The sequence below is a fragment of the Trachurus trachurus genome (assembly GCF_905171665.1).
Source record: "Trachurus trachurus genome assembly, chromosome: 20".
In the NCBI taxonomy this organism is placed as follows: Eukaryota; Metazoa; Chordata; class Actinopteri; order Carangiformes; family Carangidae; genus Trachurus; species Trachurus trachurus.
Window position 1 is genome coordinate 3,076,120 of NC_139911.1, and position 13,647 is coordinate 3,089,766.

General features: G+C 43.4%; 1 protein-coding gene across 1 annotated transcript in view; it reads right to left on the reverse strand.

Annotated features, from left to right (window-relative positions):
* The window catches only part of kcnh2b (potassium voltage-gated channel, subfamily H (eag-related), member 2b), a gene marked incomplete at both ends in the record, with an annotated part of 295,565 nt that overhangs the window by 27,590 nt on the left and 254,328 nt on the right, over positions 1–13,647 (reverse strand). The window lies entirely within an intron of this gene.

The following is a 13,647-nucleotide window of genomic DNA, read 5'->3' on the forward strand; positions in this document are numbered from 1 at the left end:
AGCAATTAGAGCGATAGAGCCACTGAGGACGATGAACTGTTCTGAAGGCACCGACTCTCTTAAGTTACCCTCGCAGGCACACACACACATACATGTACACACACACACTTGATCTGAATGTATAGAATGCATACACACTTATATATAGTCTTACACACACAAACACATAAACACACACACACACACACACACACACACTGAGCAGTCATGATTCATGTCACATCTCCTCTCTGTGTCATCGACTCTGACACGACGGCTTTGTTCCACAAGTGACCACAGAAGTGCATATAAGCATATTCCAATCACACACACACACACGGATGGATGGATGCCTTTGCTCCATCTTCTGCCACACACACAGACCCCCACACATACACATACACACACACAAACACATTGAACACAAACACACACCAGGAATGAGATGGGGGTATTATGCTGCGGCTCTAAGTAGCTTTACTAGCAGTAATGTATTCCAGCGTCGCCCTGGATGAGAGCAGGAAGGAATCAGTCTAAAGAGGCATTAGCACCGTGTGTGTGTGTCTGTGTGTGTCTGCCTAATAGAATCACACACACACACACACACACACACACACACACACACACACACACACACACACACACACACACACACACACACACACACACACACACACACACACACACACACACACACACACACACACACACAGAGCTGCAGGAGGAAGAAAAAAAGGAAAAAAACTGAACTAGTGACAAAAATCTGAAGTGACTTCTGACTGACTTTCACCGCAGTGCACGGTGCTCACACACACACACACACACACACACACACACACACACCCGGCTGACTAACAGCAGCAGTATTTCAGCCAGAGGTGGCTGCAGATGTGTCACATCGTGCATGACTTATATAACTAGTACGAGGTGTAATCTATTACAGCACCAGCAGCTCCTCCAGGTGAATCATCATCAGCAGCTCTTCAACAACTGGAGACAGGAAGAGAAGAGAAGCAGTTTCACACCCAACACAAGATGGAGTGGTTATTATAAACCACCCCCCACCCTCCTCTTTCTCTCTTTGGAGCAGACAGGGTGTATTTATTCTTAAAGGTATAATATGTAGGAATTCCCTCCATCTAGCGGTGCGGTTGCATATCTGAACGTATTCTTGATGTTGCATTCACGTGAAATGGGGCAGACGTCAGACAGACAACAGCCGCTGCATGTAACAGGATAAACCAGTGGTCGGCCAGCACGAGGCAAAACAATACAGGCAATGTGACAACATGTTGTCATGGTGATGTGGTATTGTTTTACCGTCTTTCTCTGGTGGAGTAAAATGACATCCGGTTGGTTTGCCGACGGCCGTCTGCCTGACTGCACCTGAATGCAACACCGGTGCCTCCGTCCTTCCTCACACTACACAGTGGTGACAGTTTTAACAGGCCGAGCCCACAGCTCCACTGAGTTTCTATGGTTACCTACGGTCACGATGCAACATGGCCGCCTCGGTTCGGTGCGTCGCCCACTTATGTATTTGTAACGACTTGTAACAACTCATTCTAAGGAACCAGAAAGCTTTCATTTGGATGCAGCTGTGATTCCACTTCAGTGAAATACGGATTTATGAAAGACATGTTTGATTTTTGATCATAAAAAGACAAATAAGTTACATACTGGGGCTTTAAATAAAGTGATAATTGTTCCTGTTTGGCTCCATGTGTAAACAAGTCAGAAATTAATTGTAGAAAAAGCTGAAGCAGCTCCAGGTCAGGAGGTTAAATAGTAAAATACAACTGGTGGAGACATGAGATGCAACAGAGACGTGTGAGAACGACAGAAAGAAGTCTCGTCCTTCACCTCCGTCTCTTCATTCCTATTTTTCTTCTCTGCTCTTTCCTCGACCTGATGAAATCTTTCTTCTTTTCTAATTCCATCCCCCCACCTCCCTTTTTTTTCCTTCTTCTTTAATCGCCTGCTTGGCTCTGTCCTCTGTCCTCTGTCCTCTGTCCGGTAGCATCCGCTCCACCTCTCCATCTCCGTCTTCCACGGAGTCAGCAGCTCTGACACTTCTCATTCGTCCTTCCTTTTCCTTTCTTCTCCCGACACTTTTTCATTTCCCTTATCTACTTTTTTATTTATTTTCTTTTTCCATCTCTCTCTGACTCTCACTCACACTTTTCATCTTCCCTCCTTCCTCTCCACTTTCATTATCACCCCCATCTCTGCCCCCTCCATCCATCCCTCCCTCCATCTCTCCTTCACCTCCTCTGGCCCTGATGCTGCTGCTGCTGCAGACTCTTATTTATGTGCTGATGATTAAACCGTCTCTCACAGAAGATGTGATCTCCCTCCTTCGCTCTGTAATTTCTGTCAGATAGAAAACTCTTGCAGATAAATAACATTTATTTATTAAAGGGATAGTTCAACATTTTGGCAAATTGGCCCATTGCCATAATCCCAATAGTCATAGCAGTAGGTTTGTTACCTTTAATTGTCGGTGCAAGCTATTTTTAGAACGGCGGAGCAGAGCCGTGAGCTGCTCAGAGCTACGCTACAGAGGCTCATGGGATTTCTTGGTTTCCCTCATCAAACTCATCAAATACACAATCCAACAACTCCACAACGCTCTGGTGGACAAGTTGTGACCTGCACATTCACCAAGCTAATGAGATAATAACACAACGTTACCACACGGAGTTGTTTTAGAGGGGAATTCATGCAAAACCGCTGATGCGCGTTGCCTTCAGGGACAGTTTTTCATCAAGCAGTCTCTGCATTTCCCTCTGTCAGACAACTCTGTCTGGTAACATTGTGTTATTATCTCATAGCGTGGTGAATGTGCAGGTCACAACTTGTCCACCAGAGCGTTGTGGAGTTGTTGGATTGTGTATTTGATGAGTTTGATGAGGGAAACCAAGAAATCCCATAATGAGCCTCCGTAGCGTAGCTCTGAGCAGCTCACGGCTCTGCTCCACCGTTCTAAAAACAGCTTGCACCGACAAATAAAGGTAGCGAACCTACTGCTATGACTATAGGGATTATGGCAATGGGCCAATTTGCCAAAATGTTGAACTATCCCTTTAAAGAGAGAGAAACATTTCAGTGTTTATGGTTTTGGTAATTGAGCAGCTGTTGTTTTTTCCACTGTTTATGTATTAATGTGCTGCTGTTTCGTTCACACTGATGCAACAATACTTCTCAATAATTCAGTGGATAATTATCAAACTTTAATTATCTGGTTATTTTTCACTCATTCTTCATTCGCTGCGTTTGGACACATGACGACGAGTCAGCGAAGCAGCAGTGAAGATGCTCCGTCATTTAAAAAAAAAAAAAATACAGATAAAGGAAGAAAAACACATCAGCTGCTGCTTCAGCGTTGTGTTAAACCACCGCGCCGTCATCTAGACATCGGCTCACGTCTCTTATCTCAACTGCTGCGGTTTGGGAGTTTCATAAAGACGAGTCTGCAGAATAAAGTGTGTGTGTGTGTGTTTGTGTGTGTTTGTGTGTTTATGTATTAACTTTTCACAGCTGGGACGGCCCTGTCAGACAGATTAACTCCTCCTCCTCCTCCTCGACGACGACTCTCTCTCTCTCTAATTTACAGTGGTGAACTTGGGAGAAGTTGTTTAGTGAGTGTGAAGAGAAGCGGAGCGTCTCGGGGTCGTCACGCTTCACCGCTGCTCATTAAACCAAATATCTGAGAGGATGGAGGGAGGGGGGAGGGGGGTGGAGGGTAGAGGAGGGGTGAGGGGGGGTTCAGTCAGTGTGAGCAGCAGCTGTGGGAACCTCCAGCTGTGTTTACCCCCAGATCTGTTTATCAAAGCTGAGTTCAAGTGTCAGACTGTGGAGGTTCAGCTCAGACTCACACACACACACACAACGCTTTTATATGATTCAGATCAATCAGTTCTCTCTCTTCTCTTCTCTATCGCTCTGATCAAACGACCTTCTGACCTCCTCACACACATACACACACACACACACACACACACACACACACACACACACACACACACACACACACACACACACACACACACGTCAGACTCACACATCATCAGCGTCGGAGCCGTCGGGTTCAGAAAGTGACGAAAAAGAGATTAAAGGGATCATCTGTTTCTGTTTCTGTTTCAGGTCGTTTCAGGGCAACAACACTTCACAGATACTGCAAACACATCTGCAGACAGATGTGCACACACATAAATACAAGTTTACAAGTGTGAGTGTGAACTCTAACCCCCCCTCCTCTCCTCCTCCCTCAGCTGTCCCAGCCTCCTCCTCCTCCTTCTCCTCGCGGGGTTTATTTTTATCCATCTGTGTGAAACTCCACGACAACAACATGGCCACGAGGAGCGATCAAAGTGCAGATGTCACGACGCGTTCGAGTGCAGATCGGGCAAAGTTGTGTCTGAGGAAAACACCAGAGGGAGAGGACCTTGGGGAGGGGGGGGCAATAAGAGAGAGAGGGAGGGAGAGAGGGAGGGGGCAGTTTAGAGAGCGAACCGGCTGTGATTTCAGGACGATGTGTCCAGAGTGGATTCCCCGACTTCAGCAGGAAACAGCGACGTCGGCAAAATTCCTCAGCGTCTTTAACCAGAGTTTTTTGACGTTTATCCTCCAAACTGAAAGTGACACTGCTGCTGTTTATGCACCGAACAGCTCGGCTTAAAGAAGATACACTATATTACCAAAAGTATTCGCTCACCCATTCAAATGATCAGAATCAGGTGTCCTAATCACTTGGCCTGGCCCCAGGTGTATAAATTCCCTTAGTTCCAGTGAAAGGAACTTTGAATGCTTCAGGTTACCAAAACATTTTGGACGATTCCATGCTCCCAACCTTGTGGGAACAGTTTGGAGCGGGCCCCTTCCTCTTCCAACATGACTGTGCACCAGTGCACAAAGCAAGGTCCATAAAGACGTGGATGACAGAGTCTGGTGTGGATGAACTTGACTGGCCTGCACAGAGTCCTGACCTGAACCCGATAGAACACCTTTGGGATGAATTAGAGCGGAGACTGAGAGCCAGGCCTTCTCGACCAACATCAGTGTGTGACCTCACCAATGCGCTTTTGGAAGAATGGTCAAAAATTCCTATAAACACTCTCCTCAACCTTGTGGACAGTCTTCCCAGAAGAGTTGAAGCTGTAATAGCTGCAAAAGGTGGACCGACATCATATTGAATTCTATGAGTTAGGAATGGGATGGCACTTCAGTTCATAGAATGAGTAAAGGCAGGTGAGCGAATACTTTTGGTAATATAGTGTATTTAGTGTCTGTTTAAATTCTCCAGTCCAGATTATTGTTTTTTTTTTTTTTATTCCCAAGTGTCAAACTTCAGCGTGTGTGTTCAGAGTGACAGCAGCTGATAGGACGAACAAAAGGAGGCGACTGGCGACCGGATGTAAATCTGATTTAAACCTAAATGTCAGATGCTCGGTGCACACCTGCTCATCCATCACACCTGTCCTGTCCTGTCCTGTCTGCTCCTCGTTTCCTTTCTGCAATGTCACTGTGAGCCAGATGACAAGATGATACAGAGGAGACATCAATCCCACCGCTCCGCTCTCATTAGTGTTCCTGCTTTAGTAACCGAACCAGCAGCGAGTTAAGTTAACGTCTCGGTTCGCGTTACACAGCTGCATGGGATAGAAGGTGAAACGTCCAGAGAGAAGGGATGATGCAGAGGGAAATGAAAGGGAAAGGTGGAGCAGGAGGAGGAGGAGGAGGAGGAAGGACGAGGAGGTGACACTGCTACTATATGAATACACACAAAGCTACAAAATCCAAAGGGAACTGAAGCTGCAAAGTCAAACTGCACCTGAATACTAAACTTTATGCGTCTCTGGCTCTTTCAACGATAAAGTTTTTCATCTCTTGTGCAGAACAAAATCTGCACAGAGACGTCGAGGTCGAGGTCACAGGGCGGCACAGTGGCACAGTGGCTTTCCAGCTACAGTACTGTATAGAAGCTTCTGTGTTCAATTCCCAGGCCTTTATGATGAAGTTCACAAGATCTCCATGTCTCTCTATGGATTCTAATGTGACCATAGGGGCATTTCCACTACAGGAACTTCCCCGAGGAACATCTCTACACTGCAAAAACTCAATATCTTACCAAGAATATTTGTTTAACTTTTAGTCAAAATGTCATTTCTAGTCAAAACAAATCTCATTATACTTAAAATAAGACTCATCACATTAAAAAGTAGCTTGTTTTTAGACACTTTTTACTTCTTTCAAGCAGATTTTCACTTGGAATAATCTGATAGTGGGGCAAGTTTTTCTTTCTTATAACAAGCACAAAAAACTTGCTTTTACTGGCAGGTATTTCTACTTATTTAAAGTGAAAATTTTGATTGAAACAAGTGAAAATGATCTAAAAACAAGTTAATTTGTAGGTGATGATTCTTATTTTAAGTGTTAAGAGATTAGTTTTGACTAGAAATGAGACATTTCGACAAGAAATAAGACAAATATTCTTGGAAAGATTTAGAGTTTTTGCAGTATAGGAACTTTTAAGGGGCCAAACGAGTCCCTGCCTCGGAGTAGGTACTCAGATCAGCCCTGAAAAACTCCTAATTTAACATTTTTAAACCCAGAATTATTATAAAAAGTGTCTACATGGCCGGACAAAAGAGCATAAGTCAGGAAAAGATGTATAATAGTAGTGGTAAGTGGACAGACAACTCCTTCATCATGCGATTGAATGATCGAAATGTCATTTTTAAAACCCATTATTATTAGAAAGAAAAACAAGAAGAGCAGCAAAAAAAAGCAAAAAAAAAAACTACCACACAATGATTGCATGATGATGGAAACTAAAACGGCGGCCGAGGGAGAGGACATGGTTCCTGTACTGTAAAGTCGAGGTCGTTGCAGAGTGAGAGTTTAACAGCCAGGTACCAGACTACGTCCTGGTGCAACATCTGGTTTCTAACATCTGTCTCTGCTGCGTCTGATCAGGGAAAAGTACAAACCAGAACCCGACCTTCTGTATTGACACTGTGGCTTCTATTAAAACCTGATTCTCTGCCTGTAGAGCACAATAAAGGTGCTGCATGGTGGGAGGTGAGCAGCAGCTGGAGGCAGTCAGGCAGCTCGCTCCATCCATCTGCCGTGGTCGGGGGGTGATGATGGGTTTGGGAGGAATCCATCTCTCAGATTGGGTGAAATTCATTTGGGTGAAAATCCAACAGAAAAAAAAGACAAACTATGAGAGAGGAAACAACACGGAGCAGAGAAAAACTGATACAGAAGAAAAAAAAAAACTTGTGTGAGTTATGATGATGGTGGTTTACCCTCATATTACTGTAATTATCAAGTTTTTAATTTGGCTCTTTGTTCTGAGGAAACTTTCAGAGAGTTTCAAAAAGCCTCTGTTTTTTTGTGTATTTTAAATCTGAACTCTCCAGGTCTGGTGTCTCCTCCTCTGTGTCTCTGACCCTCCTCATAACAGTAGGTTTGTTACCTTTAATTGTCGGTGCAAGCTATTTTTAGAACGGCGGAGCAGAGCCGTGAGCTGCTCAGAGCTACGCTACGGAGGCTCATTATGGGATTTCTTGGTTTCCCTCATCAAACTCATCAAATACACAATCCAACAACTCCACAACGCTCTGGTGGACAAGTTGTGACCTGCACATTCACCACGCTATGAGATAATAACACAACGTTACCAGACAGAGTTGTTTTAGAGGTAAATGCAGAGACTGCTTGATGAAAAACAGCGGTTTTGCATGAATTGCCAAAATGTTGAACTATCCCTTTAAGGTATAAATGTAGCATAGTTCCTCTTTAAACAGGAAATATAAAAGTGTTTTGTGTCCTGATGGAGCCACAGGTTCAAGACGGACTCACGCTCACCTTCTATCTCACTGTCCCTTTCAAAATAAAAGCATAAACTGCTTGATAATATATAAGAAATGTGGAGCTTCAACACTATTGGAGATAAAACACTCTCCGGTCTCACTACGACTAAAATACACAACACGTTTAGTCCGTGTGAAGTTGGTTTGGAGGCTGTAGTTGGTTTCCTATCACTGTGTGTGTGTGTGTGTGTGTGTGTGTGTGTGTGTGTGTGTGTGTGTGTGCAGTCGACGAAGAAAACTGACAACAACGATGAAGATGATTTACAGCCGTGAATTAAAAACGCACGTGATTGGCTGATGAGTGAATTGAGAGCAGCATCGGTTTATTTTCTTTCTTCCCACAGGAACCAACCAGGGATCAGAGGGAAACACACACAACAACAGAACATGTCTGTGTGTGTGTGTGTGTGTGTTTGCATGTGAATAATTATGATGTGTATTTATAAGTTGAATTACCAGTGTGTGCATTCATTAACTACAGCACAGCCTAGCGTCGACTCTGCAACTCTGAATACACATGTGTATATGTATGACAATCAGGCCCTGTGTGTGTGTGTGTGTGTGTGTGTGTGTGTGTGTGTGTGTGTGTGTGTGTGTGTGTGTGTGTGTGTGTGTGTGTGTGTGTGTGTGTGTGTGTGTGTGTGTGTGTGTGTGTGTGTCTGTGTCGCTGCCTCTGGGGCAAAGTGTGAAGTTCTGTCACTTTTCTCTTTGATATAAAATAGACCTGTTGTTTTTTTCTGGCGAATGAAACAAAGAGATGGAGAGAACAGGAGAGAATGAGAGAAGAAAGAGAAAGTGCTCAGTCACACAAACACACACACAGCTAGAGACAAAAAAAACATGAGAGAGAGAAAGTGTGTAAGAAAGAGAGGTGGGCGAGACAGAAGGAGCTGAGGGGCACGAACATGAAAATACAGAGAGACAGAGGAAGAAAAGAGGAGGAGTGATGAAAGAGAAAGAAGAAGAACAATGACAAAGCTGCACAGCCCCGAGGAGAGTGGACACACACACACACACACACACACACACACACACACACACACACACACACACACACACACACACACACACACACACACACACACACACACACACACACACACGGCCAAGAGGCGTCTTATGTTTCTGCTTATTTTTGAAAAAACAAAAATGGAATATCAAATTTACTTTTAAAGGTATAATACGTAGGAATTCCCCCCATCTCGCGGTGCGGTTGCATATCTGAACGTATTCTTGATGTTGCATTCACGTGAAATGGGGCAGATGTCAGACAGACAACAGACGCTGCATGTAACAGGATAAACAAGCGTCTATGTAAACAATACAGGCCTGACAACATGTTGTCATGGTGATGTGGTATTGTTTTACCGTCTTTCTCTGGTGGAGTAAAATGACATCCGGTTGGTTTGCCGACGGCCGTCTGCCTGACTGCACCTGAATGCAACACCAGTGCCTCCGTCCTTCCTCACACTACACAGTGGTGACAGTTTTAACAGGCCGTTTCCGTGGTTACCTACGGTCACGATGCAACATGGCCGCCTCGGTTCGGTGCGTCGCCCACTTATGTATTTGTAACGACTTGTACCAGAAAGCTTTCATTTGTATGCAGCTGTGATTCCACTTCAGTGAAATATGGATTTATGAAAGCAATATTAGATTTTTGCTAATAAAAAGCTAAATAAGTTACATACTGGGGCTTTAAAGCGGCTTTAATACGGATGTATTCTTTTTTTTTAACAAAGATAATTTGCTCCTCTGTCTTTACTCGTCCATAAATACGTTGCCTCTGTCATTCTTAGCAGTCCAAGAGCGGACCGACTATCATCTCAGTTTTGTATAGTCAAAATGCTCTAGACATTTGTTAGATACTGTAGGTACACAAGTGCACACACACACACACACACATACACATACACACACACACACACACACACACACACACACACACACACACACACACACACACACACACACACACACACACACACACACACACACACACACACACACACACACACACACACACACACACACACAAAGGACAGAATAATAATAATAACATCTGTTCATCTTTTCTTCTCCGTCTTTTCTTCTCCAGTTCGTTTCTTCGATCCTTCGTCTTTGTGAAGCTTCAGCCAACACTTTAAATATTTCAGGACGAGCAACTGGTCAATATTTCATCCTCAGTCAAACACACAGACACACACTAACACACATCCTAACAATGCTTGAACAACAGAGAGAGACAGAGAGAGAAGGAGAGAAAGAGAGGGAGAGAAACGCATCAAAATTTCAGAGGCTTCAATTCCTCCTGTAAACAGAGCGGCTGTTATTTAGGGATCGTCTGTTTGATTCCTGTTTAATAATGCAGCATCAAATCACAGCTGTTTGGTGAAGCAGCACTCACTCACTTCTGCAAACACACACACAGAGACACACACAAACACACACAATGAGAATTAGCTGGAATATTATTTGGAGCATGGATATAAGAACTCCTCTCCCGTGTGTGTACAGTCGAGACAGTGATGGACAGGCGTCAGAGGGACACCTGTCCATCACTGAGGACAGAGGACAGGTGTCGACTGTCAGCTGCACAGGATGGAGATAATGTGTTATTTATATTATAAGAGCAGATATGGTGCAAATACTCAAATACAAGACTGGTACGCATCACAACAAACATCCGACCAATCACAGCTCAGAGACGGGACCAGAGCTCTGGTGAAGAGATGATGATGAAAAGACGAGCAAGAGGAAAAACAAACAAACAGACAAACAGAAGGAGCTGGAGCTTCACATTAAAGTTGTGTTGTTGTTGAAGTAAAAACATCAAACTGTGGTGATACTATGCAGACAGTTGTGTACCGTCAGTTCAGAAGTTTATGTTAGTGTCTGTATTAGTAAGAAAAAACTCTTTTGTTAAAATAGTTTCTTTGTGATTTAAAGCAGCAGTAAGCGATCCGGTGGTTTTGTCTAACTTCCGTCAGCAGATAGAGTTAGCAGTCCCCGCCCTCGTCCCTACGTCACCACATTCACGCGCATCCCTTGGCTGCACACACAGAGAGGACCGACCCTTTATGCCGTTCTCTCTCCTCATTGGATAAAGGTTGTAGGATACAAGGAAAGTTTTCTCCTCGGCTCAGAGCAGAGCAGAGTGACTGACAGACCCGTGTTTCAGACCAAACACTCTATAGAAGTGATTGCCGTCGGAAGATACAACTATTTAAGAATTATATTAACGCAAACATTCTGCTTACTTCTGCTTTAAAGATCTAGCCTATTTGTGCAAAAAGGAGAAAAGGTGTGCGCTCTTACTCACTGTCAAAAAAAGAAACTCTCTTTCCAGGTGCGTAGGCCAACAAACTTTGGGGACAACAGGAAAAAGCTTAAGCTTGCAAACTGATCAAAAATGGGAAGTGCATGATGAAATAAAAATAATCATGGTTGCCATTTTCTATTACTGTACTTTGATGGACCATTAAATATTCTCTACATCCGTCAATCTCTCTAGTGGACATTCCCATGTTTGATCAGTGTGCGAGCTTTTTCCTGTTGTCCAAGATCTGTTTTAACTCATTCAAACAGGAAAGTTATTGATGTCAACGACCTCCAAACTACAAAACACAGAGGAGCTACAGTACTACAGCGTGACTGACGTCTTCAAACACACTCTGAGGTCAGCTAACGTTACCTTGTGAATATTCATAATGAGATCATGTTAGAGCATGATGTCACTTGTAAAGATTTTTATAATGACTTGTTCTGAACTAAAATGGATCAAAAGCTCAAATACACGTCAATGAACACAAGTCCAGTCAAACTCTGACTTTCATTAAACTGCAGCCGCTCAGTTAAACACATAAAAACCCACTTGAACCTTTTCTCCGTTTTATTCTCACACATTTCAAACAAAGAGCCTCGAGGCCTCTTTCTGCTCTGAATACACTAACACACACATACATCCAGTCTGACGTAACACTACATAAGGTTGTGACACTGGCCCGGCTCAGAGAGAACAGAGGTTATTATAGAAAACACACATGAACAGATGCATCAGGAAGAATTTACAGTTTTAAAACCACTTCCTGTTGGAGGACGAAAATCCCCACAAGACAGAAGCTTGAAAATATGAATAATATATTTCTCTTTGTCACATTGATTTTCAGTCCATGAGATTAAAGTCAGTCCAAGGTGACTTTCTGAGTGCAGCTAAACAACATCTGTATTTTTCTAGATAAAACACAGAGTAAATGACAAAAATATAACGTGTGAGAGGGAATAATAATCATAATCTCAGAGGAGAAACACGTTCCTTCTCCTTCTCCTCGCCTCCTCTTCATTTAGTTTAAATCCTCTCAGCCACAGCACCGCTCGCCTCCTTTTTCCTTTTTAAACATGAAAGAGACTTAAGTTTGTTTCTTCCTGCAGAGATCAGCTGATTCACCCCCAACTTTGACTTTCTTATGACTCAAAACAAAACAATATACAACTTTAACAAGTATCTCCTGCACCTGTTTGTTCAAGGTCTGATGTTAAATGACCATGTGATGAGCTAAGGTTGAACACTGACCCTCCAGGAACTGAATAAAACCCGTCAAAGTGTTTTTAATATCCAGTGTTTATGGATATTCTCATTCATCCAGGTCATCGTTCTTTTCTGGGCAAATTGAATCGTAGGCAACTGGACTTGTATTTGTCTGGGAAGATGTTTCTCCTCTTATCCAAGGGGCTTCATCAGTTTGTATGCAACAAGTCGAAAGGCGAAACGTCTTCCGAGACAAATACAAGTCCAGTTTCCTACGATTCAATTTGCCCAGAAAAGAAAAATCCAGTGGAAGAATCCAGAATAAAGAAGGAGAAGTCATAACTGTCTGTTCCAGTTTGGTTTTACAATCAGATCTCATAAGAAACCTTCTCAAACTGTGGCTCTGATGTTTGAATTTTTATTTTTCTACATCTTTCTGCTTATTTTATGATGAGTGTTAAACTTCTCAGAGTTGTTTTTATCATTCTAACCTCTGATCTATAGTGTGACCCGACAGAATAACAACAGCTGGCTTTGGAAACAACAGCTGCATCCCTGTTGTAAACAGTTATGGTCTGTGCTGCTGTGATTTATTTGTTGCTTATTTGTAAGAACAAGCTCCACCCTGTGTTTGTGGAGCTTTATTTTGGCGGGGACAGTTTGTTTCTATCTGGAGTGTGTTTGTGCGTGCATCACTTTGATATCAGTTTGATATCTGCCTGGCTTCCTGTCTGACCTTTCTCTCTCCAGCTCTGACAGCTCACATTAAGACGTAACAAAGGAGCATATTTCTTCAGCCCTGATGTATCTTCTTCCTCCTCCTCCTCCTCCTCCAATATTCATCAGAGCTTGTTCTCTCTCTCTCTCTGCATGGATATCCCTTTCTCTCTTATCTCTCTCCGTCCTTGTCTTTGTATCTCCTCCATGATCTCATCTCTCTCCATCTCTGTCTCTGTTTTTTCTTTTTTTTACCCCCTCTCTCAGTTTTTGTCTCCATCTCTCTCCTCAGCCACCGTGGAAACGAGCTGCAGGGCTGCTGACGTACCGTCTACACACACACACAAGTGTTAATCTACAGAAGAAGGAGGAGGTTTCTGAGTCCGCGGAGAAAAAACTCTCATCTTAAGTTTTTAATCTCTTCGCTCCGTCTGAGAAAAACTGCTTTCATCTACTTATATTCAGACTCGGAGATATGGTGGCCCTTAAGTCCACAAACTGCAGTTCAACATGAACCCGTCGGAGGATTTTAATCTCTGTGTC